The sequence below is a fragment of the Nycticebus coucang genome, chromosome 1, assembly GCF_027406575.1.
Source record: "Nycticebus coucang isolate mNycCou1 chromosome 1, mNycCou1.pri, whole genome shotgun sequence".
Lineage (NCBI taxonomy): Eukaryota > Metazoa > Chordata > Mammalia > Primates > Lorisidae > Nycticebus > Nycticebus coucang.
In genome coordinates, this window is record NC_069780.1 from 57,068,773 (window position 1) to 57,094,059 (window position 25,287).

Sequence of the window (25,287 nt, forward strand, 5' to 3'; positions counted from 1 at the left end):
GCTGAGACTGAGAACTGGAAGAATAAAATTCACTAACATTTAAACATTTAAAACATCTAAAAAGGTTGAGAACAATGAAGTTGTACACACCTGGCTAAATTCTGGGAAAAAACTTCCTGGGACTCCTCATGCTTTTGACACAATTAGTGGTGTCATCTCCACCACCTCTTGTGTTGGATGTCTTAAAGGTCACTAGAGGGACTTGTGAGAGGCAGTGATAATCTTTCTCAGACAGAAGTCAGCACACCTGCTACCCTTGTCACTTGATTCCTGTAATTCAAGCATTGCTAGATTCGTTCTTTTCTCAGCACAGTTTCTTGTCTCTAAGTCGTAGTTGTTTTCTCATTTGTTTGTTTTGTCTTTTAATTGTATGTGACTCTTGCATACATTTGTGTTTATTTCAGTAACTTCTTTCTTTTGCTTTTTGTAGCCATTGTCTTTTGCATAACCACCTTATACATTTGTAGCATACACCCATCTTTGTGGAGACCGAATAGAAAAAGCTTCTCCTCTGCTATTATTACTTTGCAGAAACAGAAGGGATCCTGTACCCAAAGTATGATTTGTACAGTGAGACTCATGACATCACACGGGCCCCAATAAGATAGGAACATATTTATTAAGACCCACAATGAGGGGCGGCGCCTGTGGCTCAGTGAGTAGGGCGCCAGCCCCATATGCCGAGGGTGGCGGGTTCAAACCCAGCCCCGGCCAAACTGCAACCAAAGGATAGCCGGGCGTTGTGGCGGGCGCCTGTAGTCCCAGCTGCTCGGGAGGCTGAGGCAAGAGAATCGCGTAAGCCCAAGAGTTAAGAGGTTGCTGTGAGCCGTGTGACGCCACGGCACTCTACCCGAGGGCGGTACAGTGAGACTCTGTCTCTACAAAAAAAAAAAAAAAAAAAAAAAAAAAAGACCCACAATGAGGGGCGGCGCCTGTGGCTCAAGGAGTAGGGCGCCGGTCCCACATGCCGGGGGTGGTGGGTTCAAACCTAGCCCCGGCCAAAAACCACACACACACACACAAAAAGACCCACAATGAGGCTTCCTGAGAATACAGTGTCTCCCAAGTAGGCCTGAAATGGATTTAGAGAGCCAGGAGATGAGACTGACTTGGGAATTTTATGGTGGCTAGGGTGTGAGGTTTACATGACATTTCCCTGTCAGTAGGCCCTTGAGTAGTTTTGCCTGTCCACTGGTGCCAAAGGAGGAACACGGAGGATTTGCTATTGGTTTGCCTAGATGGGGCAAGAAGGTGAAAAAAATGACAGGTATAGTTGAAACCTGTCACCAGTACAATATTAAAAAATTGAGACTATCACATCCGCTGAAGAAATAACTTTAAAAAATAACACATCTTTGGGAAGGGCAATCATAGGAGGTGTCACTTCCTCCAGGACTATGCAAGCCTCCCAGGTTGTACAGCTTGAGTAGCAGCAGTGATTGGATTTTTCTCATTAATCCCACCCTGCTTGGTCAGTGACTTTGCCCTGGGCACAGCCTGTATGACCATACACCGAATGCCTTTATGGAATGCTTAAAGAACATGGCCTTTCAAGGAGTGGAAGGAGGAAGACATCAGCGGCTGTAATGAGATTTCAGAGAATTTTATGAGAATCAGTAGCAACATGTTGAACAAATGATATGGTTACCCAGGTATAGGTGATTCTCCTTTGTATTACATATTAACAAGAAGGAATTCAGAGGTAGTTGCAGGGAGAATACTGGAATACAGGTTCAAAGTCAGCTGCACAAATGTAGCGATGAGTGTTACTATTTCAGGTGTGGGCACTTCCTCATCAATCTGCGATGTGCCTCAAATTGACCCCATTGTATGTAGCACTGTATAATAAGTTTTCTTAAATGAGTAGAAGGTTCTATCCATTTCAGATATCAGTTACAGAGAAATGCACTTACGCTCAAAATTAAGAAAGAAATTTCTGCTAAGGGCAGAAATCAGGTAAACCTTTGGAACTTAGGCTTTGCAGTCTAGGAATCAGGGGAGGTAATGCCTTTGAAGAATGAGTGACAGTATTTGGGACATCTCACAGCTCAGCCCCTCCTGCAGTCCATCACACACTGCTATGACACTTCAAAAGTGACAGCTAGAGATCTGAAAATTGTTTAGAGTGGATCTCGGCTACTAGAATGGATTTTGCCTCTTTCAGGAAGATGTCCTTGTTACAGACACCCTTATATGAAAAAGCATGGGTGAGACATTGACTTGTATTCAGGCTCAAATTTTGTCAATTTTGTTCAAATTGTTTTCATTATTTTTTGTCTTTCCTGTATTCATAAAAATTAAGAAAGAGCTTTTAAAGTTCTGAACAAAAGCATCATGAGATATTGATAGGAATTATATTGTTTAATAAGTTAATTTAAGGGAGAATTGACATCTTAAAATATTGATTCTTCTGAGGGATGAACATGGGGTATTTTTCAACATATTTCGATTTTAAAACATTTTTATACATATAAATAGACAGGAGTAGGATTGTTGGATCATATTTTATATCTATTTTTAATTTTTAAGGAACATCTTTACTTTTATCCATTCCCACTAACATTCCAAATGGCTTCAAAACATCTACATTATTGCCAACCCTTAATGGATTTTTATTTTGAGGGAGGTTGTTTTATGTTTTGTTTTGTTTTCTCTTGTTTTTTTTCTGGGGTGAGGGGGTTGAGAGAGACTCTCACTTTGTTGTCAGTCCCATGTATAAATGAACCAAAAAGAAAAAAAAAAAAAGACCTAGAAATAAACAACATAGCAGGTGAAAGACTTCAGCACTGAAGTGAATTAAATAAAACACAAAGAAATGAACAATAACCTGTGTTTATGTATTGAAAGATTTAATATTGTCTTACACCCATGCTACAAAAATTGATGCACAGATTTAATGAAAACCCCGCCATATACCAGCAGTAACTTTTATAGAAATAGAAAAAACAATTGCAAAATTCATGTGAAACTACAAAAGACCATGAATAACCAATCAAGAACAAAGATGGAGGCATCACACTTCTGAATTCCAAAATCATTATGACTCTGCAGTATTCAAGAGTGTAGTGATGGCCTAAACACAGAATTGTAGATAAATAGAACAGAATAGAGTCCAGAAACAAATGCATGTATGTATGGTCAACTGATCTTTGTCAGGGATGCCAAGAATACACAATGTGAGAGGAGTACTCTCTTCAACAAATGTTGCTGGGAAAACTGAATATGCACATGTAAAAGAATGAAACTGGATCCTTTTCTTACTCTGTACTAAAAAACAAACAAATGCCCTCAAAATGATCAGACTTATGCATGAAACTTGAAACTATAAAACTCCTAGAAGAAAATGTAGAAATATTTATGACTTTGACACTGACAATGATTTCATAGATGATAACAGAACCCTAAAAGTACAGGGAACTGGGCGGCGCCTGTGGCTCAGTGAGTAGGGCGCCGGCCCCATATGCCGAGGGTGGCGGGTTCAAACCCAGCCCCGGCCAAACTGCAACAAAAAAATAGCCGGGCGTTGTGGCGGGCGCCTGTAGTCCCAGCTGCTCGGGAGGCTGAGGCAAGAGAATCGCGTAAGCCCAAGAGTTAGAGGTTGCTGTGAGCCGTGTGACGCCACGGCACTCTACCCAAGGGCGGTACAGTGAGACTCTGTCTCTACAAAAAAAAAAAAAAAAAAAAAGTACAGGGAACTAAACCAAAATTAAGCAAGCGCGGGTACCTCAATGTAAAAAGATTCCAGACAAAAACAATGAAATCAACAGTCCTAGTATGTCCAACAGCCTATTGAAGGGAAAAAAAAAACAAAAAAAAAAAACTTGCAAACCATATCTCTGATAATGAATTTATCTCCAAAATATAAGAAATTTTTAAAACTTTCAATTTTGGACTGTTTATTGTTAATGTGTGAAAATAAGTTCAGTATTTTGGGAATTAACCTTGTATCCTGCACCATTTCATATTCCATTACTAGTTTCAGTAGGACTTTTTTCTTTGCTTTATTTTGTTTTCAGATTCCTTAAGATATTCTACATATAGAATTGCACCATCAAAAAAATGGTGGAAACAGCCTAAATGCCCCTCAACCCAGGAATGTATTGACAAGCTGTGGTGTATGTATACCATGGAATACTATTCATCCCTTAAGAAAATGGAGATTTTGCAGTATTTGTGTTAACCTGGATGGAGGTGGAACAGATTATTCTTGCTGAAGCATCACAGGAATGGAGAAGCATGAATCCTATGTATTTAACTTTGATATGAGGTCAATTAATGACAATTAATGACACAGTGGGGGTGGAGGAAGGGGAGAACAAAGAGAGGAGAGAAGGAGGGAGGGGGTGGGGGAAAGAAAAAGAAAACAGTGACTAATTTTCACATAAGTTGGAATTAATTTTAACCAGAGAACATTATTTGAATAATAACATTTAATTCAACTTGTTACTACGTTGTTTAGGATATTGCATCTACATTTATAAGTGAAATATGTCTGTAATTTCCCTTTATAATAATATATTTTTCCAATTTTAGTATCAGGTATATCCAGATATAGTAGAATGAATTCGAAGGATTTCTTCTTTTTCAATTGTCTATAAGATTTGGCATGATTTGTTTTTTGAAATTATCTTCTATTTTTATTAATAAATATTAGTTGTCTATTTTTTGAAACTTTAGGAAAAAAAATGAATATTCCCGGAAATGATTCTCCTCACTATTTAGAGGCCTTTTGGGGCTGGTGGAGGGGAGGGGGAGAGTTGTTTTTTTCTCTCTTACCATCAAAAGTTTCCGTAATTCCAGCATCTGGCATTTCATGTGGTTTCTTTGTGTTCTTGCTAGAATTTTACCTTTGCACAATTTCAAGTTTAATTGTATCTGGGATTGAGGCAGAACTTTGCTGTAAATTATGAAATACGTGTTGTTCTTTTTGATCATCTGTAGTTGATGCTATGATGTGCTTCCCAGATTCTCACAAATCCCCCAACCCTTTTAAGACTGAAGTACCTCTTCCCTCAGCTACTGGGACTATTGGTAGGTGGCTGCTCTCTGCTGAGTTCTCTGGAAATTGCCCCTGGCTAAAGGGAGTCGTCTCATTCGAGGTTCACGTTTATGGGGCAGCAGATATCCAAAGACTGGCCATTGCCTCAATTCAGACATCTTTGAGGGGCTTTCCCAACTTCAGAGGTTCCTCGAGGGATCAAGTGAGACGTTTGTTGGGACTTAGATAGCGTTCAACTTCTTGTTCTATCAATGAAGACAGAACTATCAATGAAGACAGTCTATCAATGAAGCAGGTTTCATTCTTTCACTCTCACTGGTCCTCATCTGGACAGCACTGCCCAATATATACACTTCCTGCTTGTATATTTCTATCACAGAGTCTGTTTCCCAGGAATCCTACACTGCATTGTTACCACTGTATGCTATTTAGTGTATATAATATTTTGCATGGAAAATATATTTCATTATCCTTGTGCATGGACATAAAAATTAACTCATGCAATAAAATTTGTCATTTGTTTCAATAAAAAAAAAGAATCATACCATCATGTGAATATGGGTAGTTGTATTTCTTCCTTTATAATATGTGTATTTTAATTTCTTTTTCTTATTTGATTTCACTGTCTAGATCACCCAAAATATTGTTAATAAAAATGGAAAGAATGGATATTTTTTCTTTTATTCTTAACAAGTGAAGCATACACTCTTAGTATTTAATTTACTCTTATGTTGCTATCTATGTTGTCATAGATGGTCTTTATCAGTTTTAGAAAATTCTCTTCTTTTCATATGTCCTTTTTTGCAATATTGAGATGATCATGTGACTTTTAAAATGTTATTAATATAGTGCATTATATTAGTTGATTTGGAATTTAAAGCTATCTGCTATTCCTGGGATATATTCCAGTTATATAATCATATTATATAATTCTTTCTTCTGTATATGGTTTTGGATTCAATTTGTCAATATTTTGTTAAAGCCTTTTGCACATGGGATATTTTGCACATGAGGGATATTTTTCTGTAATTTTCTTCTCTTTTAAAATTGTATTTTGACTTTTACATCAGGGTAATACAGCTTTTTTGAAAATATTGGAAAGTGTTTCTTCATTTATATTCTCAAAGAGTTTCTATAGAATTGATATTCTTTTTGTCTTTAAATATTTTGTGGAATTCACCTCTGAAGTCATATAAGCCTTGAGTTATTTCTGAAGGAAGATTTTTTTAATCTGTAATCAAATGTATTCATTTGTTTTAGGTCTCTTCTGATTTCTTATTTCTTCTTGAATCAATTTAGAGCATATATATCTTTTGAAATTTTTAATTTATTTTTCCTAACTTTATTATGAACATGTTTATAAAATTATCTTAAAATCTTTTAAATTCTAGTCACTAGATAAAAATGTTTCTTCTTTTACTTTTGATTTGAGGAATTGGTGCTTTTTCTGCTTTTTAAAATTTGTTCCAGTTAAAGCTTTGCCAATGTTTTGATTGTTTCAAAGAATGAAAATTGTGTTACACTGATTTTGATTTTCCTTTTTTTTTCTGTTTTCTATTTAATTGAATTCATGCACTTGTCCTAAATAAATATATTTATTATTTTCCTTTCTTTGATATATTTCATTTTTCTTTCCTAGAATAATTTTTTAACAATCCGTATCTTTTTTCTAGTCTCTGTATTAGTTGCAGCTACTAAATTTCAACATATTATTTTACATTCATTTAGTTCAGACTATTTCTTAAAGTTTTTTTTTTTTTCATTTGTGGCTCATGTAAAAATTTACTGGATAACTGCCAAGTATTTTGAGATTTACAAAATATCTTTCTGTTGTTTATTTCTAATTTAATTATTAATGACTGGAAAGATAATTAGAATGGTTTTACTTATTTTGAAGTTATTTATACTTGTTTTATGACCTAGCATATAACCTTTTCTGAAAATGTGCCGTGTGTTTTTTGAGGGGGTTGGGGAATAGCTTTTCACCGTGTTGAGTATTGTGTTCTGTTTAAAAGTCAGGCAAATGGAGTTGTTTAATAATATTTTTCTAATGTATACTATCCTTTCTTGTAGCAGCCTGTACAGCCTATGGCTAGGAGGAGCCAGAGATATAAGAAACACCTGTATAGCTCAACAATGGAACACCTTGGTAAAAAGGGAATGGAGAAAGATTTAGCTCTCCTAACACGCATGAGAGAGCTCGTGAGATGAGAGCGTTGGTGAATTGACAGTCTCTACCCCTGTGCTGTTGAGAGGCAGGAGATCAGCCTTATATTAGGCTGGAGGAGAAGGCAGTTGGGAGCATGCGCATTCTATCACAGACCCGCTTACTCTGACTCTGTCTCCTCTCCTGCCTGCAGAACGCCAGCACAGCGTCTCTCTGCTGAAGATTACCAAGCTCTACTAAAGAGTAAGATCTATCTTTCTCTCTCTCTATCTCTCTCTCTCTCTCTCTCTCCTGCTGAAGTGGATAGCCCTCAGGCACCTAAGAGCAAGTGTTCCTGAGCAAGATAGCTTAGTGGTCCTCATTTGGAACCTAGTTAAGTCAGAACGAGACCTGGCCAGTCCCGGGCCCTGACAAGCGGTGGCAGCGGTGGGCTGTGACACTTTCTGATGTTTAAAGTCATTGATTAATCAATTATCGAGTAAAAAAAAAACTATTTTTGAACTATTTCTATTTTCAATTTTGTCAATTTTTGCTTTATGTATTTTGGGCTTTGTGTTACCAGCATATATATTTGCAATTTTTATATCTTCTTAATGTACTGACTTTCAGTCATTACAATCAAAATATCCTATCCATTATAAAATATCCTTTTCTATTAATAGTCTTCCTTTAGCAACTACATATTCATATATCAATATGGCAATCCCAAACCTTTTATTGTTGCTGTATGCATGGAATATCTTTTTCCATACTTAGTTTTTCTTGCTTTTTTTTTTTAATAGTATTGCAATATCTGATGTTTCATAAAGAGATTAATCCATTTATACTTAATGTAAGCAGTAAAATTATTAAATTTATATTTGACATTTTGTTCTCTCTTTACCACAAACTTTATGTTTTCCTTTTTACTCTCTTTTTTCCTGTATTGCCTTCTTTCACATATTTTTCAGTGTACCATTTTAATTCTTCTGTTAAATTTAAGACTGTATTATTTTGAGTTATTTTCATAATACTCTAAGTATTCTGATATTTACCTTAACTTAAAACAATCTATTTCACTACTACTGCATCATTTTCAAAGACATACCAACATAATAAAATAGTTCTTTTCCTCTAAGCTCTTAGCTCATTTAGCTCAGATTACCATAATATAAATACCATATAATGGGTGGCTTAAGCAACAGAAATTTATGTCTCACAATCCTGGGGTTAGAATCCAAAGATTAAAGTGTGTATGTGTATGGTTAAGTTCTAATGAGGGCTATCTTTCTGGTTTGGTGATGACTATCTTTTCGCTATACCCCAATATAGCAAACAGAAATCACTAATGTTGCTTCCTCTTATATAGAAACAAAACTCCCTTAATGATGGTCCCATCCTCATCAATACCTAATGATCTCCCAACGTTCAAATATTCAAATACCATCGCAATGGGGTTCAGGGCTATAACATATAAATCTGTTGGGACCACATTTCAGTCCATAGAATCTCTTTTGTGTTTTTATTCATATACAAATATATATCTGTATACATTATAACTTTAAAATAGATCATTATAGTTATTATTTTATACAATATTATAAAATTAAAAGAAACTTCTTAAAGAAATTTAAAAAAAGAAAAATATATACATATTTTTATTGTAATATTTATTTACATTTGTGAATGTTTGGATTTGATCACTGAATTTCTCAGTAAGTACTTTTTCAATGAATGAATAAGCATATGGTTTTAGTCATTCATGAAGTTTGTAGAAAATATTAATAGTGCTTTCTGCTCTATGATCTCATTTCAGTAAAATATGCATTGAAGAATAAAAAAATGCATAATAATGTTTTTTTGTATTACTTCAGGATTCCAGCATTTGATGAGAAAGGAAATGAATAATGTAATCAGAATCAACATGCTCTTTATTTCACCAAATCTAGTGTTATTGACTGAATTGTGTCAGCAGGCATAAAAATTTGTTTATTGACTAAAATTTATATGTTGAAGTCCTAACTCCTAGTCCATCAAAATGTGACTATATTTTTAGATAGGACTTTTAAAGACATCATTAAGTTAAAATAAGGTTACTAGGTTGGGCTCTAATTCATGTGATGTCTTTATAAAAGGACGAGATTTGAACACAGAAATACACGTGAACAGACTGAGAAGACTGACATTGACAAGTGAACAAGAAAGGGCTCGGAAGAAACAATTTTGCTGACACTTTAATCTTTGATTTCTAGCCTCCAGATTGGTTGGAAAATAAAGTTTTGTTGTTTGAGCTACTCAGTACTTTTTATGGAAGCCTAGCAAATTAATACGAACACACTTTTGATTTATAACAGTCTCACTTGATTTCTTTTCAATGATTTTAGTAACCCAAGGGCAACAGTGGTGTGAAAATATTAAATGGAAAATTTCAGGAATAAACAATAAATTTTAAATTGTATGACATTCTAAGTAGTGTGATGAAATCTCATGGTGTCTTGCTCCATTTTACCCAGAGTATGAATCATCCCTTTGTCCTTGCTGCACGCTATGCCCACCCATGAGTCACTTAGCAGCCCTCTTGGTCTTTAGATCAGCCTTTGTTGGTATAGCATTGATGTGTATAGCAGCTGCAGACCAGTGCCAATCCGGTACACTGTGAACACCAATGGGGGTCCCTCACTGGACCTGAAAATAAATAGTACTGTAATTTTGCAAAAAACCTATATATTTTACATATCATTGTACAAGTAACTAATAACATTTTAACCACATTCTCTGTATGTTATTTTCATTATATTTTCTTTTTTTCATGTGTGGCTGCACATTCCCTGCATATTCTTTTTATTGTATTTTCTACTTTTGATGTGTGGCTGGGACAGAGAGATTTGCTGCATTCACTGCATGCCGTATATATTTCCAGTCTCTCCCACAGGGACAAAGGCAGCAAAAGTCCTTTGGGGGGTAAGCTTTTTACTGCTTGTCTTGTATCTCTTCCTTTTGTTTTGGTATGAACTGTTCATTTTGTTGCCATGCCTTGTCCTTGATTGCACCCGTGTCCACCAAAATTCATTCCCATTGTATATTTTTATGGAGACTGTGTGTATTTTGGGTGCACCTTCTTATGTTTTCTTCACAAAGCTGTTGTGTCAAATCTTTCAAAAAGTATTTTCTTCCTAATTTTTTCTGTGAATGAAGTTGTGACTGGTGGTTATTTGTTTCCTGAAAAATCACTTATGAATTGTACAGTGGTATGACAATGATGTTGAAGAATATTATCAGGGGCCAATTCTGAGTTCCTTGGTGACAGGAGAACTTTCTCACATTTATCAAGTGTGTCAACACCTACTTCAGTAGCATTATAAAAGTGGATTACATCAGGTCTATTATTTATGCTATGTGGAAGGTACTGTGAGTATCCTTCCTGTTTTTGAAACCTAACTTCTTACAGTCATATGGGGAGAGAAAGCAAATCTTATTGTACCAAATGGAGAGCCTTTCGGCAGTAATGGCCTGAGTTCTAGAGGCAAAACCTTTTTATTACTATGAACAGTACCAACTGTGATTATATTTTTTTGAAGTAGCTAGAAAGTTAGGACACCAGAAGTAAACTTCCTGTCCATGTTAATAATTTTTTCTGGACTGATCCAAATGACAGTTCTAAACCAGTCATTTTACAATCTCGGTGACACTATTGTAATTTCTTAGATGGTACTTTGGTTTCCTTGATTATGGCTACAAAACAGTAGTTTGTAAAAGAGTCATACCATACATTCATTTCATATTTCCCTGGTTTAGTTGCTATGTAACATCTGAATGGACAAGGCCCACACAACAGTGACAGACTCGCGGGGATTGTCGTAAAGCAAGAGTTTATTTATAACCATATTCTAAAGCCCCTGGACTGGCGCAAACTCATCACAAGATCTGTAGGCTGCTCACATTGCAATAATATCTTCGAAACATTTGAAAACTTAGCACAGTGAAAAGAAAAATTCTCACTGAAAAGCTCTTGGATGTTGTCTTTATTTTGCCACTACACATCACAATTTAGAAGAATTTCAATTTGTTTTAATATTTCTTTTTTTAAGAAATTGCCAGAAGTTCAGATGCATACATCCTTACTTAACTCATTGATTAGATGTAGTTTCTGGTTTGTAACCTTGATATTTACATCCATGGTCTCATCATCAATAAGTAGTTGAAGAGCATCCAATGGAGTTTTGAGTTCTATACCAGCTTGTACTCCCGGTTGAGTCCTCATAATATTAGCCCATTGTCACCTCTCCTGATCCTTTATTGACTTTCCGTTCCATATCATTTCTGATGGTGCTGTTCTCGGAGTTGTAGGTTGCTCTTTTTTACTAGTCATGGTCTTCTTCTATCAGGCTTCATATTTTGCACTTTTTCTTTTCCATCATCTTTATCTTCTTCTTCATCGTCTTCTTCTCTCTCATCCTCAGAATGAATAATTTCATGTTCTGGGTCTACAATTTCTTCTTGTTCACTATCTGGAGTAGTGAAAACATCCTTATCATTTCCTCCAAAATCCGAGATCATCAGTTCTTCCTGTATTTCAGCTACTGACAAATTATATTGTCTCTTCACCATATTTGTGTCTGTTTCATAGGAAGAAAACAAACAAAAAAAGTAAGCTATTGCATGACATAAATGGATTTACAAAATTATCATACATGTTATATTTCCAGTCATACATCCCTAATCTTCACCAAACACAAGTACATTGCTTACTAACTTCATTATGAAAACCACTTTTTGCTGGAAAAAGATACCACAACTCATCTCTGCCAATAAGAAAAGTGTCAAGGACTGCTGATCCAAGAGTGCTGACGTGTGAAAATGTCACAGATAGGTGGGTAAGGGTCTCAATAACAAAAGTCATAAATGGTAAAACTGCAATTCCCTGTATTAGCAAAAATACAATAACAAAACACATCCATGGGTATGTGACTCCCTTATTTTACCTAATAATGGCCTCACATGGCATTTGTAGTGATGGTAGCATATCATTAATAATTGTTCTATTTTATTCTTAGTTGTTGTTAATCTCTTATAGAAGTTATGTTTTAAAAAATAGTTCTATGAATTCTCCTTATCCACAGGCATTGCATCTGTAAGTTAGACCAGCCATGGATTTAAAATATTAAAAAAAAAATAACAACAACTAATCTCCAGCAGATACAGAAGGAAGATTATATATATATGAATTTTGTCATGATCTTCAGTTTCAGGTAATTACTAGGGGTCTTGGATGTATCCTCCTCAGAAAACAGGGAAGTATTTTAAAAAATTGTTTTTCTTTTCTTTATCGATGCCAAACCAGATTACCCAATTAATACTTAGTAATAAATGGATGTTTACCACTATCAAGTTAATAAATATTTCATCACTTCACATATTTACCAGTTGTTTGTAGTAAGAATACTTAAGATTGACCTCTTAGCAAATTTAAGTGTATAATATATTATTATTAACTATATTTATCATGCTGTACTTTAGATTTCCAAAATTTATTCATTATATAACTGAAAGTTTCCATCATTTGTTAATATATACCAACTAGAAAGCTCAATATTATAAACTATTATAAAAACAATTTTTGATGTCTTTCTTTTGATCTTCTGGGAAGCTTATAACAAACCCACAAGAATATATATACACACACATAAGTATATGTATACATATGTATATATATGTATACATGTGTGTATATTTATGTATATAGCGCCAATATTACTGGCAAATTTAGGCTGGAAGACAATGAAGTACTTTATAGTTTCATTCTTATTTTTATTTTATTTTATTTTATTTCATTTCTTTCTTTTTTTTTTTTTTTTCAAGACAGAGTCTCAAGCTGTTGCCCTGGCTAGAATGCCATGGTGTCATACCTGGCATATCTTTTTCTATTTTTAATAGAGATGGGGGTCTTGCTTTTTCTCAGGCTAGTCTCAAACTTGTGAGTTCAAGCTATCCACCTGCCTTGGCCTCCCAGAGTGTTAGGATTACAGACGCGAGCCACTGCACCCAGCGATGGTTTCATTTTTAGAGATTTCCAGGTTGCATTAAGGCATCTGTCGCTTATATAGAGATGATTGATAGATCAACTGATTGCTCAATATACTGATAAAGATAGTCCCAAATTTAATAAAAGTAAAATAAATTAAATTATTTACAGTTCCATTTTCAACTTGCATATATTTTATAATGCAATGATTTCAGATACTGTTAATAAATCTTTAAGCTATGAAAGTAGTTTGAATTTGGAAATTATTTGAAATATATAAAAATTAATTCTTGGGCAGTACCTGTGGCTCAAAGGAGGAGGGCGCCAGCCCCATATACCAGAGGCAGTGGGTTCAAACCCAGCCCTGGCTGAAAAAGGCAAGAAGTAAAAAATAAAAAGTAAAAATTAAAAATAAAAATTAATTTTTGACTATTCAATGAAAAAATGGAAATTGTTTATATTGTAAGTTACCAATTGCAAAAGTATTTTCATATAGGTCGTATAACACTTTTCAAATTTTTCTTCTGCAACATAATATTTTTGTTATTAATGAATTCCTGTCAATTTTTATAATATATGGATACATTTTATTTTAGTGACAGAATAAAGTTATCTACTTACATAGTAAGAAACTGACGTATTTCCCTATTGATCAAATTTTCTCCAGAACTACTATTATTCTTTATTTTCAGAATAGTTTTTTAAAATACTAGAGGATATGTAAAATATTAAGAATCATTACAACATAATTGTTCGCTAGTCTAGCAAAGCCCTTGAACAGAAATAAACTAAAGTTGATCTCTGAACAACACAAGTTGAACTGAATGGGTCCACTTATATGTGAATTTTCCTCTACCTCTGCCACCCCTGAGATAGAAGAACCAGTCTCTTGTCTTGTCCTCTTCCTCAGCCTATTCAGCATGGAAAGAACACAGATGAGCCCTTTATGATAAACCACTTATTAATGGATATTAAGTATATTTTCTTTCCCTTATGATTTCTTAATGACGTTTACTTTATCCTAGCTTACCTTATTGTAAGAATACAGTAGACAATATATATAACGTATATAACACGTGCTAGTCAACTGCTTATTTCATTGGTGAGACTTCCAGTTCACAGTGGGTTAACCGTATTTAACTTTCCGGGGGTGTCAAAGTTACATGTGAATATTTTTGCCTACACAAGAGGTTGGCCTCCCAATCCCCATTTTTTTAAGTATAAAGTATATTTATTTTTTATTAAAAATGTACAGGTTTAAATCATCACATATAGATAGTGAAAACAAGAATATCATGGAGTTTGGCAGCCTGAGTCTAAGTACAACATTTTCTACATCCTACTCCTGGAAATAACAGAGTCATTTAGATGATATGTCATGCATTCCTTATCTATAAATGGCATAATAAAAAATGTGCCTTGACTTAATAATAGAATTATGAGAAATAAATTGTATTTTTAATATATGAAAGCATTTGTTTAATTATGACTTAATGAAATGTATGTACTATATTTATTGCTAATTTCAGATATTAATGAAACTAGTCTTTATAAACTTCTTTTCAGTTCTTTGAATACTAAATCCCCTATGCTACTCATTCTAATTCGATGCCACTTAAGGTCACATTTATGTATAAATCTATAGATAGTGATTGTATTTAACCCAGGTTCAAATTATAAAGAGTAGCCAATAATAGAACCTAAGAAATCACATATTTGGGAGCATGCAAATGTTTCCATTCTGCCCTTCACATTATAGTATGTCCAAAATTTTTGGAAATAATTTCCTCTTTATATTTTTCCCATTTATATTTTAAACACTTTGCATCCAAACTACATTTATGCAATGAAAATGAAATATTTTAGCTTTTAGATTTCCATATAATTTGCACTCCATACTTAACTAATCTCCCCTTCTCACCTTCAGTGCTAGAAATTAGACCTAAATACAGCAACACTCCCCTCCTTCCAAAATAAAGAATTTAGATTAGACGACTAGCTTTGTAATATGCTGCAATTATATTCTCTTTCAATGATGTCAAAGAAGCTTTCTACCATCTTATTAAATCCAATACGGAAGCACCTAGAAATGTATAGAGGAAAGACTTACTAGACTGTGGATTCGCCTTCCTCTGCTGCCTTTCTATGGACACACTAATTTAAATTTTTTTCAATAAAATGAGAACCTCAGTGCAATCTCAGAAGGAAAAAAGCTGCTCTGGGTTGAGCAATGCCAATAGTCAGCTTCTTCTTTGCTAAGTTTTCCAAATTGTTATCCTGACTGGAATGTGTTACAATCACAAAACAAAATATTTGTAATTCTAAAGGGGCATAGCATGACAGCTGACATTCTTTTTTTTTTTTAATTTATTTTTTTATTAAGTCAAGTACACATAGATCAGAATACATTCACATCGGGATGGCCTAAATCCAAATGTAAACACTATGTTTCTCTTTCTCTTTGTAATATTTCCTGTGTACTAGTTTTTTCTTCTTATTGCCATTTTTTAACTAGAAAAATTCATGTTTACATCCAGAATTGCCACATAACCTTCCTATGAAATTTTACAGTTCTTTGTTAAACCAACTTACATATTAAAAAATTATTATCTCTGTAGATACAAATTTCATTTCATAAATGTGTATAATCTTAAAAATTATTCTTTAAAATAGTCAGATTCACCAAGTGTGCCATCCTCATTTCTTAAACTTTATATGTAAAGCTTGATCTCTTTTACCTACTCTTAATTTTGGTGTTAGTAACTCAGTAAGAACGGGGAATTATTAGACAATACCAAATGTGTGGGTTTTTTTGTGTACATGTGGGAAAAAAATGAAAATTTAGGTAAACTTTGAGCTTTTTTATGGTATGTTATGTTTATGTCACAAACATACCTAAACATATAAAATACATTATGAGCACAATTTGGAACTAATGTTATCCAATAGATGGCACTGTACTCCTTGTAATATACTATCCAATCTGATCAGTTTCTTTGTGAAATGACAGATTAAAAAAATATATATTTTTAGCAATTAAACATGTAGTCTTATAGGAAACATAAAGGAATGAGTTATAGCTAAAAAATCTTTTCTTTGTTCTATTTAAGAAAATAATGCATTTAATGTATAGAATTAAAATTATTACTAATGACCTTTTAAATGCATAGGTTAACAGTAAGCACCATAGATAGATTCTTACATCACAGAAGGTTTTTCTGAAAAAGAGATATGAAGATCTAAATGTCAATAAATTAAACATTAACATTAGAACACTAATATTGTGTATGTGTTGGTATTAGACATAATGTAAGAATGTATGTAAATACACGAATATCTGAAAAATTGTAAAACAACAGAATGTCTTTTTATTTTATTTTATTATTATTATTATTTTTATTTTATTTATTTATTTTTTTTGCAGTTTTTGGCTGGGGCTGGGTTTGAATCCACTACCTCTGACATATGGGGCCGGTGGTCTACCCTTTTGAGCCACAGGTGCTGCCCACTTTCAATTTATTTTTTATTTTGGGAACTATACTCTAATGATATACTATTTTAATTATATATTTGAAACATATGGTTTTATGTTATTAATTTGATCCAGATGTGGTTATTAATTAAAGTTATTTGTATGCATAAGTAAATAACACCTGAACAAAAAATACCATAATGTTCAACATATTGACTTAAATGTGAACTTGAATTGCTAATTGGTATTTCTGAATCATATTTAAAAATCTATTATTTAAAATTTAGAACTAGTGCTAAAAAATGTTAACATTATATATACATTAAACCAATTTTCTGGTGTATTTTGAATAATTATTGTGTAGTATTTGGAGTCATAGAATTAACTTATTAAAATAATTCAAAAAAGGAATAGTTTTCATAATTTCAATATAATTTGCTGATATCTCCCTTCCTGTCCTAGACCTCAGCACTTAGATGTGTTTATGGTCTTTTTGTGACATTAATTGATTTTCCAATAAGTACTACAGTAAAATTACAGTTCATCATCCAATTTCATAGCAAAGTTTTATCCTTGTTATTCAAAATAAATACAGCATTGTGTACTTATTGCATATAGAAAAATTCAAAAAAGGAAATAGCACATTTTTATGTTTACAATTTCATAACCACACCATTCATTCCTCAAAAAGAAGAAAAAGCACAGATATGAGCACTGTCTCGAAAATATCCAGCCACAAATATCTCTATTTTTCATATTACGTTGCTGGATACTTGGCAGACAGCCTTTGTATATTAAGACTTTATTCCCTTTGATAACTCAACTGAAAATTATAGGAGATGTTATTTTAACCAAACAAGAAATGAATCTGAATGAAGACCACAAAGTGCTAAAAGATGAAGAACATAACAATCAAATCCTTGCTCCTTAGAATATGAATATAGCTATAGATAAGGGGATAATCGTAATCCTTAAAAAATGTAATGCAGTGCTCAAGAAGGCAATCATGAAAATAATTTCAAATACAAATAAAATTTTACTAATGACCTAAACGTGAAAGTACTAAATTCTCTCAGACATTCATAATGGTAGTAGGGGACATAGCGATTAAGGCAGACCCAAATCTCCAATCAGGGAAGGGAGAGGAGAATGAAGACAAAAGTCATTACGGTCAAGGTATCATTTTAGTGAAATAGAAGATGTCTCTAAAACAAAAAGAAAAGACTATACATCTAATTGTCAGTATATCAATGAGCATTAAATAAATTGACAATACATAGAATGAGTTCAAATAGTCAGAAAATTATAATGAATATTATCATAATTAAGCATGAAAAATGAAAGACTAATAAATATGACTATTGAATAAAACAACATATGACAAGAAAATACAGTCAAGTGCATTAATTATTACACTAAATATAAATAGGTGGGATATTTCAGATTTGATACTACGAAGTAGCAATATTTTTCTTACAAAAACGCATGTAAAAGAATAGAGAAGTCTGGAATCATAGGGAAAGGGAACTTAAGCTTATGAAAACAGAAATAAAAATCAGGCATAACAATATTGAAAGGATTTTTCAGGTAAAAATGGTCATTTATAATCTACACACATACGTGTGCTCTTAATGAAGTCTAGCCTCAGAGATGGATTGAATAGGTTATGCCATTAAAAGTGCTTATGTTGTAGATACTTACAAATTTACACATTCCATTAATAAAAAATAGTTTTCACATTCTCAAAAAAATTTGAAAATCCTCACAATAGGCAAAACCTGAATAAACTGTATGAAAATCGTCATGCTATAGATAACATTTTTATGTTACCCAATAAAATTTGAAATTAAAAATAACATGTTAACTGCCGATATGTTGGCTATATAGAAATTTAAAATGTTAATAGGTAAGGCTCAGAATGTTAAATAACATTTCCATAAAGAAGGATATCTAGGGGCGGCGCCTGTGGCTCAGTCAGTAAGGCGCCGGCCCCATATACCGAGGGTGGCGGGTTCAAACCCGGCTCTGGCTGAACTGCAAACCAAAAAATAGCTGGGCGTTGTGGCGGGTGCCTGTAGTCCCAGCTACTTGGGAGGCTGAGGCAACAGAATGGCTTCAGCCCAGGAGTTGGAGGTTGCTGTGAGCTGTGTGATGCCATGGCACTCTACCCAGGGCGATAAAGTGAGACTCTGTCTCTACACAAAAAAAAAAAAAAAAGAAGGATATCTAAAGAGAAATTATAAACTAACTTAACAGGAAGATAAATAATATAAAATAATACATGCTATATACCAATATTTTATACTCAAAGCTTTGCAGAAAAAAATACTGGTGTACATTAAAATACTCAAACATTCAAATAGAAACATACAAACAAGGCAGTCTTTTTCTTTTTTTTTTGCAGTTTTTGGCCAGGGCCGGGTTTGCACCTGCCGCATCCAGTATATGCGGCTGGCTCCCTACTCCTCGATCCACAGGCGTCACCCCAAACAATGCAGTCTTAAGATTAGTTGTAATACATTTAATAATAAAAAAAATGAATTAATTTAAAAGTATTGATATAATTATATGCTTAAATCAATGATGTGCAAAATTGATTAAATAGTAATTTTTTAAATAGAGAAAAATGACATATATAGTAACTGATTTTTTAAATAAAGACTATGTGATGGTTATTTTTCTATGAGAAAAGTAATTATAGAGCTCTTCAAAGATGGCAACGCTCTTCAAAGATGGCAGGGCTCGATTGAAAATTTTATTTCTCACTTTTTTTTCATTTTTATTATAAAAGTAAAAGAAAAGAGGACAACTTAAAACTAGTGGAATATTTGACATTGTATTTGAAGGTCTAATACATTAATATCTTATTCGATGGAGGTATTTGCGATTCTCATTGAGTTCTCAAGATGATTATCAGATAGTTTTGTGCTAATTTCTCTTTTCATGTACTTCATTCTTAAATGTAGTTGCTTGCAAACATAGGTGCTGCCAAGAAGTGATGACATGAATAAGGCATGATTGGGAAGTGAGAGATACTTAACTCTGGGAAGATAGGACCTTCTAGTCAAGAGACATGATCAAATTTTTCTTTAAGTTGAATGTCAGATTGCAGCTCTATTCATTCCATTTGAAAATTGGCAGGTAACATATTTATGACAACTGAAAATAGAGACGCAAGTGCACCAAAATATTGATTATTTTCCCAGAAATCTTGAAATCTTTTTTCAAATACTTATATCAAGTTGAAAAGCAAGGCTAAATATTTTTTGCTGTTCATAGGACTGTGTTTAGCCAACATGTTGAAATGCACAAAATTGTTTGCCTTAATTTAAGGTTACCATAATTTCAGTTTCATTTGGAATGCTGCTAAGGGTTTGAAACATTGTATTAACAAGTTGGATTTCACCTTCAAGATGAATGTTTAACTCATCTAAATGAGCATTTAAATCCACTAAAAATGCTAAATCTGTAAGCCAGTTATTATTGTCAAGTTCTGGCACAAATTTAGTTATTAATACCATTAATGAATTGCTCATTACAATTGTTTTTTACAATTGTAGTAAAATATGCTTCCTCTAAACTCAACTGGGGTGAGTAAGTTTTAAATGTGTCCCCTGATATTTGGTCAAACATTATTCTAGATGTTTCAGTGATGGTATTTTTTAGATGAGATTAGCAGTGAAATCAGTAAACTCTAAATACAGTAGATTTTCAAATGTGTTGAAGGTTATAGTAGATTTTTCAATGTGTTGAAGGTTACCCTCCATAAGTTGAGTGTCTAAACAGTTAAAGACAGATCTCCTGAGAGAAGGGGTAATTCTCCTAGCAGGTACCATCTAAATTTGAACTGCAGCAAGGCTCCTTCTCTGAGCCTACCTTACAGATTTTGAACTTGCCAACCTCTATAATCACATGAGCCAGTTCCTTAAAATAAATGTCCCTTTGTGCATATCCACATCCTTTATGTTCTTTTTCTCTGGAGAACTCTAATACAGATTTTAATACTGTGAGTGGTTCTAGAGGAACAGGATTTTACATATGAGTTTTGTGAATTGGCTTTGGGATATCTCTGCCCTTGATCCTCTAATCTAATTAGATTTGAAAACATTGATCTATTTCTGGTAGTAAAAAGAGCACAGAAAGACTACGGCATGATGTAGCAGCAGAGATATGCAGAATATCACCATTGTATACCACTAAACAAAAACAAATTAAGATGCAAGGTTCTGAATAAGTGTGTCTATGATAACATTGAATATTTTGGTCAAAATAATGAGTATAATCGTATCTGCTAGTTCCTTCTAATTTCAATTTCATGGAATAAACTGAGGAAGGAAAAGTATGAGCTCAAGGATTCAAACTTCCAACCCCAGTTGCTTCATAAATGATCCGAAAGTTTTTATGTCTGCCTGAAAGAGATTCTGATCTCCTATAGTCTGAAAACTGAGAATGGTAAAACCAAATTCAAAATTTCATCTTCCAAGTGGCTAAATAACACTGAAAATAAAATTCCCAACCTTTCAGGGAACTGAATGTTAAGGTGAAGACATAGAATGGGAAACATTGGTTTCCTGAACATTGGAATGGGGACATATGAAAAGATTCTCATGAATTTAGGGAAATAGAAACTTTAAATTCACAGGTAAGTATTCTTTGCTAAAAGAAGTACCTTGCCTACTTCTATATGAGAAGATTCATTCAATACTAAGGAAACATCAATGGCCTCAGCTAAGACAGTTGCCTTGCATTACACTGACGATTTTTCTAGGATCCACTCCCATTGCTTCTCTTCGTTTCTAGACCAATAACCAAACTCAAGTCCCAGCAGTCCCTCCAAGGTAAGGTACAATATGTGACTTTGAAGAGATAGGCTACATTTTGAAAGAGGTACTTTATTTTTATGATATATATAAATAAAAATTGGGGGAATATATATGTTTTCTTATTAAGGGTGTCAGATAATGGTGAAAGGAATACTGAATTAGATTAGGCTGAATTTATATAGGCTTATTTAGTAGAGATTCTACATTTAATGTTGTAGTTCTAATAGTTCAGTTCCTTGAATGAAGCATGGAGTAAAATGTGGCCAATAGTAAATAAACTTGAAAGGTTGGAATTGCCTTTGTATTCTAGAGGAAGGCATTCCAAAGGCTTGAAGTGATTGAAATGTTAGTTTATTAGTCATTTAAGACTTACCCACCCTAGGAGAGTTTAGAGGAAGCACCTTTTATTACAACTGTGAGGAATAAATTTTTGAGTGGAACCCTGCCATCCTTGAAGAGCTCTGTGATTGCTTTTCTCTGTAGACCAGAATGTACAGTGAAAATTGCATCCATTCAATTGGGATGTCTAAATGCAATGAGGGTAATTATATCCCAGGGTCATAGGAGCCATGTGGTGCCATTCAACTCCTAATAAAAAAGTGGACCTGGTTACTGCAGTGAACATCACAGTCAAAACAGTAATCAGAATATCCTGACTTTCACAGACCTATGGCATTGGCTAGTTAATCATGGTATTCCCAGATGTGAAATAGATAGCCTATTATACTCGTCCTTTATTTGTATAAGCAGAAAAGTTCTAGGTCAAGTGAACAGAAGTCTGGTTTCAATTATGAAAACTGTAAACAATGGCTGCTCACTCGATCTCCTAACTTGGATCAAATAACAGACTCAGAAACCCCTGAATTAAGGAAAGGTACTGTCCTTGAGGAAGAACCTCAGTACACTGTCAAAGCAAAATTAATACTATTAATCATTCTCCTAGTCTTCTCAAAAAAAGCCAACAGCCTTTTACCAGAGTGACTGCATTAGGGAAAAGGAATAATCGGACATTTGGGGCAATACCGTACACTGGCTCAAAACTAACACAAATTTCTAGAGACTCAAAACATTATTATGGAATGCCAATCAAAGTAAGAGCTTGTGGAGGTCAGGAGATCCATAGAGTTTTAGATAAAGTCTGTATCACAGTGGGTTTCTAAGCCCAACTTGTGGTTATTTTTACAGTTCCATGATGCATAATTGGAATAGACATACTTAGGAGCTGGCAGACTCAACAAATTGGGTTCCTGATTTGTATAGGAATACTTTGATGGGAAAGGCCAAGTGGAGAAACATTATAACTGCTTCCACTTTTTGTTTAAATGGTAGACCCAATTTAATGCTGACATTTTATAAAATGTCTTAGTGCAATGTTCAAGAAAAATGCAAAAGTGGTAATTCCCACCATACACCTAGATAATTCTCCTGTTTGACCTAGAGCAGCAGTTCTCAACCTGTGGGTCACAACCCAATAAAGGGTCACAGCATTAGGAAGGTTGAGAACCACTGGGCTAGAGGAAGAAGACAGGTGGATCTTGGAGAATGATAGGAAATTATTATTACAAGATTAACCAGGTGATAACTCCAATTGAACTGCTGTACTACATGTGCTTTCATTGCTTGAGCAAATTAATATATCCCTTGGTATGTAGCTATTGATATGGAAAATATCTTTTCTCCATCCCTGTATAAAAGTTCTATAAAACCCAGTTAGCTTTCAGACAATATGCCTGAAATATTCATTTGCTGTCTTATATCAGGCTATAGGAGTTCCTATGTCCTATATAATAGTTTAGCTTGCAGAAATCTTGATCAATTTCCCCTTATAGAAGATATACTGGTCCATTACCTTGACACATTAGGCTAATTTGACCTACTGCATATAAAGTAGCAATCATTCTAGAATTATTGATGTGGCATTAACGTGTCTTAGGGTGGGAAATAAATTTTACTAAAATTCATGGACCTTTAACCTCAGTGAAATTTCTAAGGGTCCAATGGTATTGGATAGGGTGTTGCATCTGACTCCTCTTCTAACCAATACCTCGTGGGCCTCTTGGGATTTTTCAGGCAGCATAGTTCTCATTTGGGTGTGTTACTGTGTCCTATGCACTAAGTGACTGAAAAACTACTAGTTTTGAGTGAGACCCACAAGAAAAGAAGGCTTTATGACAAGTCTCTAGGCTACTATACAAGCTGCTCTGTCAGTGGGCCATATGTTATAGCGGACCCAATGGTGCTCAAAGTGTCAACGGCAGATAGAGATGCTGTCGGAGCTTTGAGCAGGTCTTTGGAGGTGAATTGCAACATAGACATTTAGGATTTTCACAAGGCTCTGACATCATCTGCAGGTACACATACATACACACACGCACACACACACACACACACCACGGAATAATATTCATCCATTAAAACAATGGAGACTATATCTTTTGTATTTACCTGGATGGACTTAAAGCACATTCTTCTTAGTAAAGTATCACAAAAATGGAAAAGCAAATATCCAACATACTCAATATTGACGTGCAACCAATAGAAAACCAAATACACAGCCACACAAGTGAAAAATACAAGTGAGGAGGAGGAGAAGAGAGAAGGGGAAAAGGAAGGATAGAGGAAGATAGGTGAGCTCTCACCTAATGTGTGCAATGGAAGCATATACAGCATACTCCCTGAGTGAAGGGCTCAACTACAACTTGAACTTTACCTTAAAAATGCCAACATTGTAACTTAATCATTTGTACCCTCATAAAAAGATGAAAAAATAAAAATTATTTTCTAATTTACAGATAGTTGTATGTATTTATCATATCTAGCATACATAATACTTTTATATCTTTATAGGGTACATGTGGTGTTATAACTAAATCTGCCTAGTTAATAGATGAATTACCTCACATAATAATAGTGAGGTGATAACTTTATATCCGTTCTTTCAGTGTGTGTTTGTTTTTAGGAATACATCATATTGCTAACTATAGTCAACATGTTGTACAATAGATCTCTGTAATTTTTTCTTTTTATCTAACTGATTTTATATCCTTTGGCTAATATCTCTTAACCCCTCAACCTCCCATCACCGTATTTTACTGTTTACTTTCATGACATTGTTTTTTGTGCCTGGCTTATTTCACATTTCATCCATGTTTTCACAAATGATGGAATTTCCTTCTTGTTTATGACTGAATAGTATTTTATTATGTATATATACCACATGTTCTTTATCCATTCATCTACTGATGTATGCTTAACTTGTTTTCATATCTTGCTATCATGAACAGTGCTAAAACAAACATTAGAATAAAGATAGCACTTCAACATACTGATTTCATTCTCCTTAAGTACATATGCAATAGTGTAATTGTTAGAGGACATGGTAACTCTATTTTAAATTTTTCCATGTTGTTCTCCATAATGGATCAATTGATGTTCCCAACAATGGTGTGCACAAGTTCCTTTTTCTTTATGGTTTTGACAATGTTTCTTATCTTTTGCCCATTTTTAAAAAATATAATAATCATTCTAACAAAAGTGAGGTAGTATTTCATTGTGGTTTTAATTTTTTAATGTACATTTCCCTGATGATTAGTGATGCTGAGAATTTTTTTTTTTTTAATTTACTGGTTGGCCATTTATGTGTATTCTTTTGAGAAATTTCTAAACTCTTCTTTTGCCTATTTTAAAATATGGCTGTTTGGTATCTTGTTATTGAGTTGTTTGTGCCGGGAAGCCTTGATATTGCTGTGATATGCAAGGCCCTGGACTATGCCACAAGCTTGGGGTATATGTGCTAGGTGTGCCAGATGTGCTGAGGGCTATCTG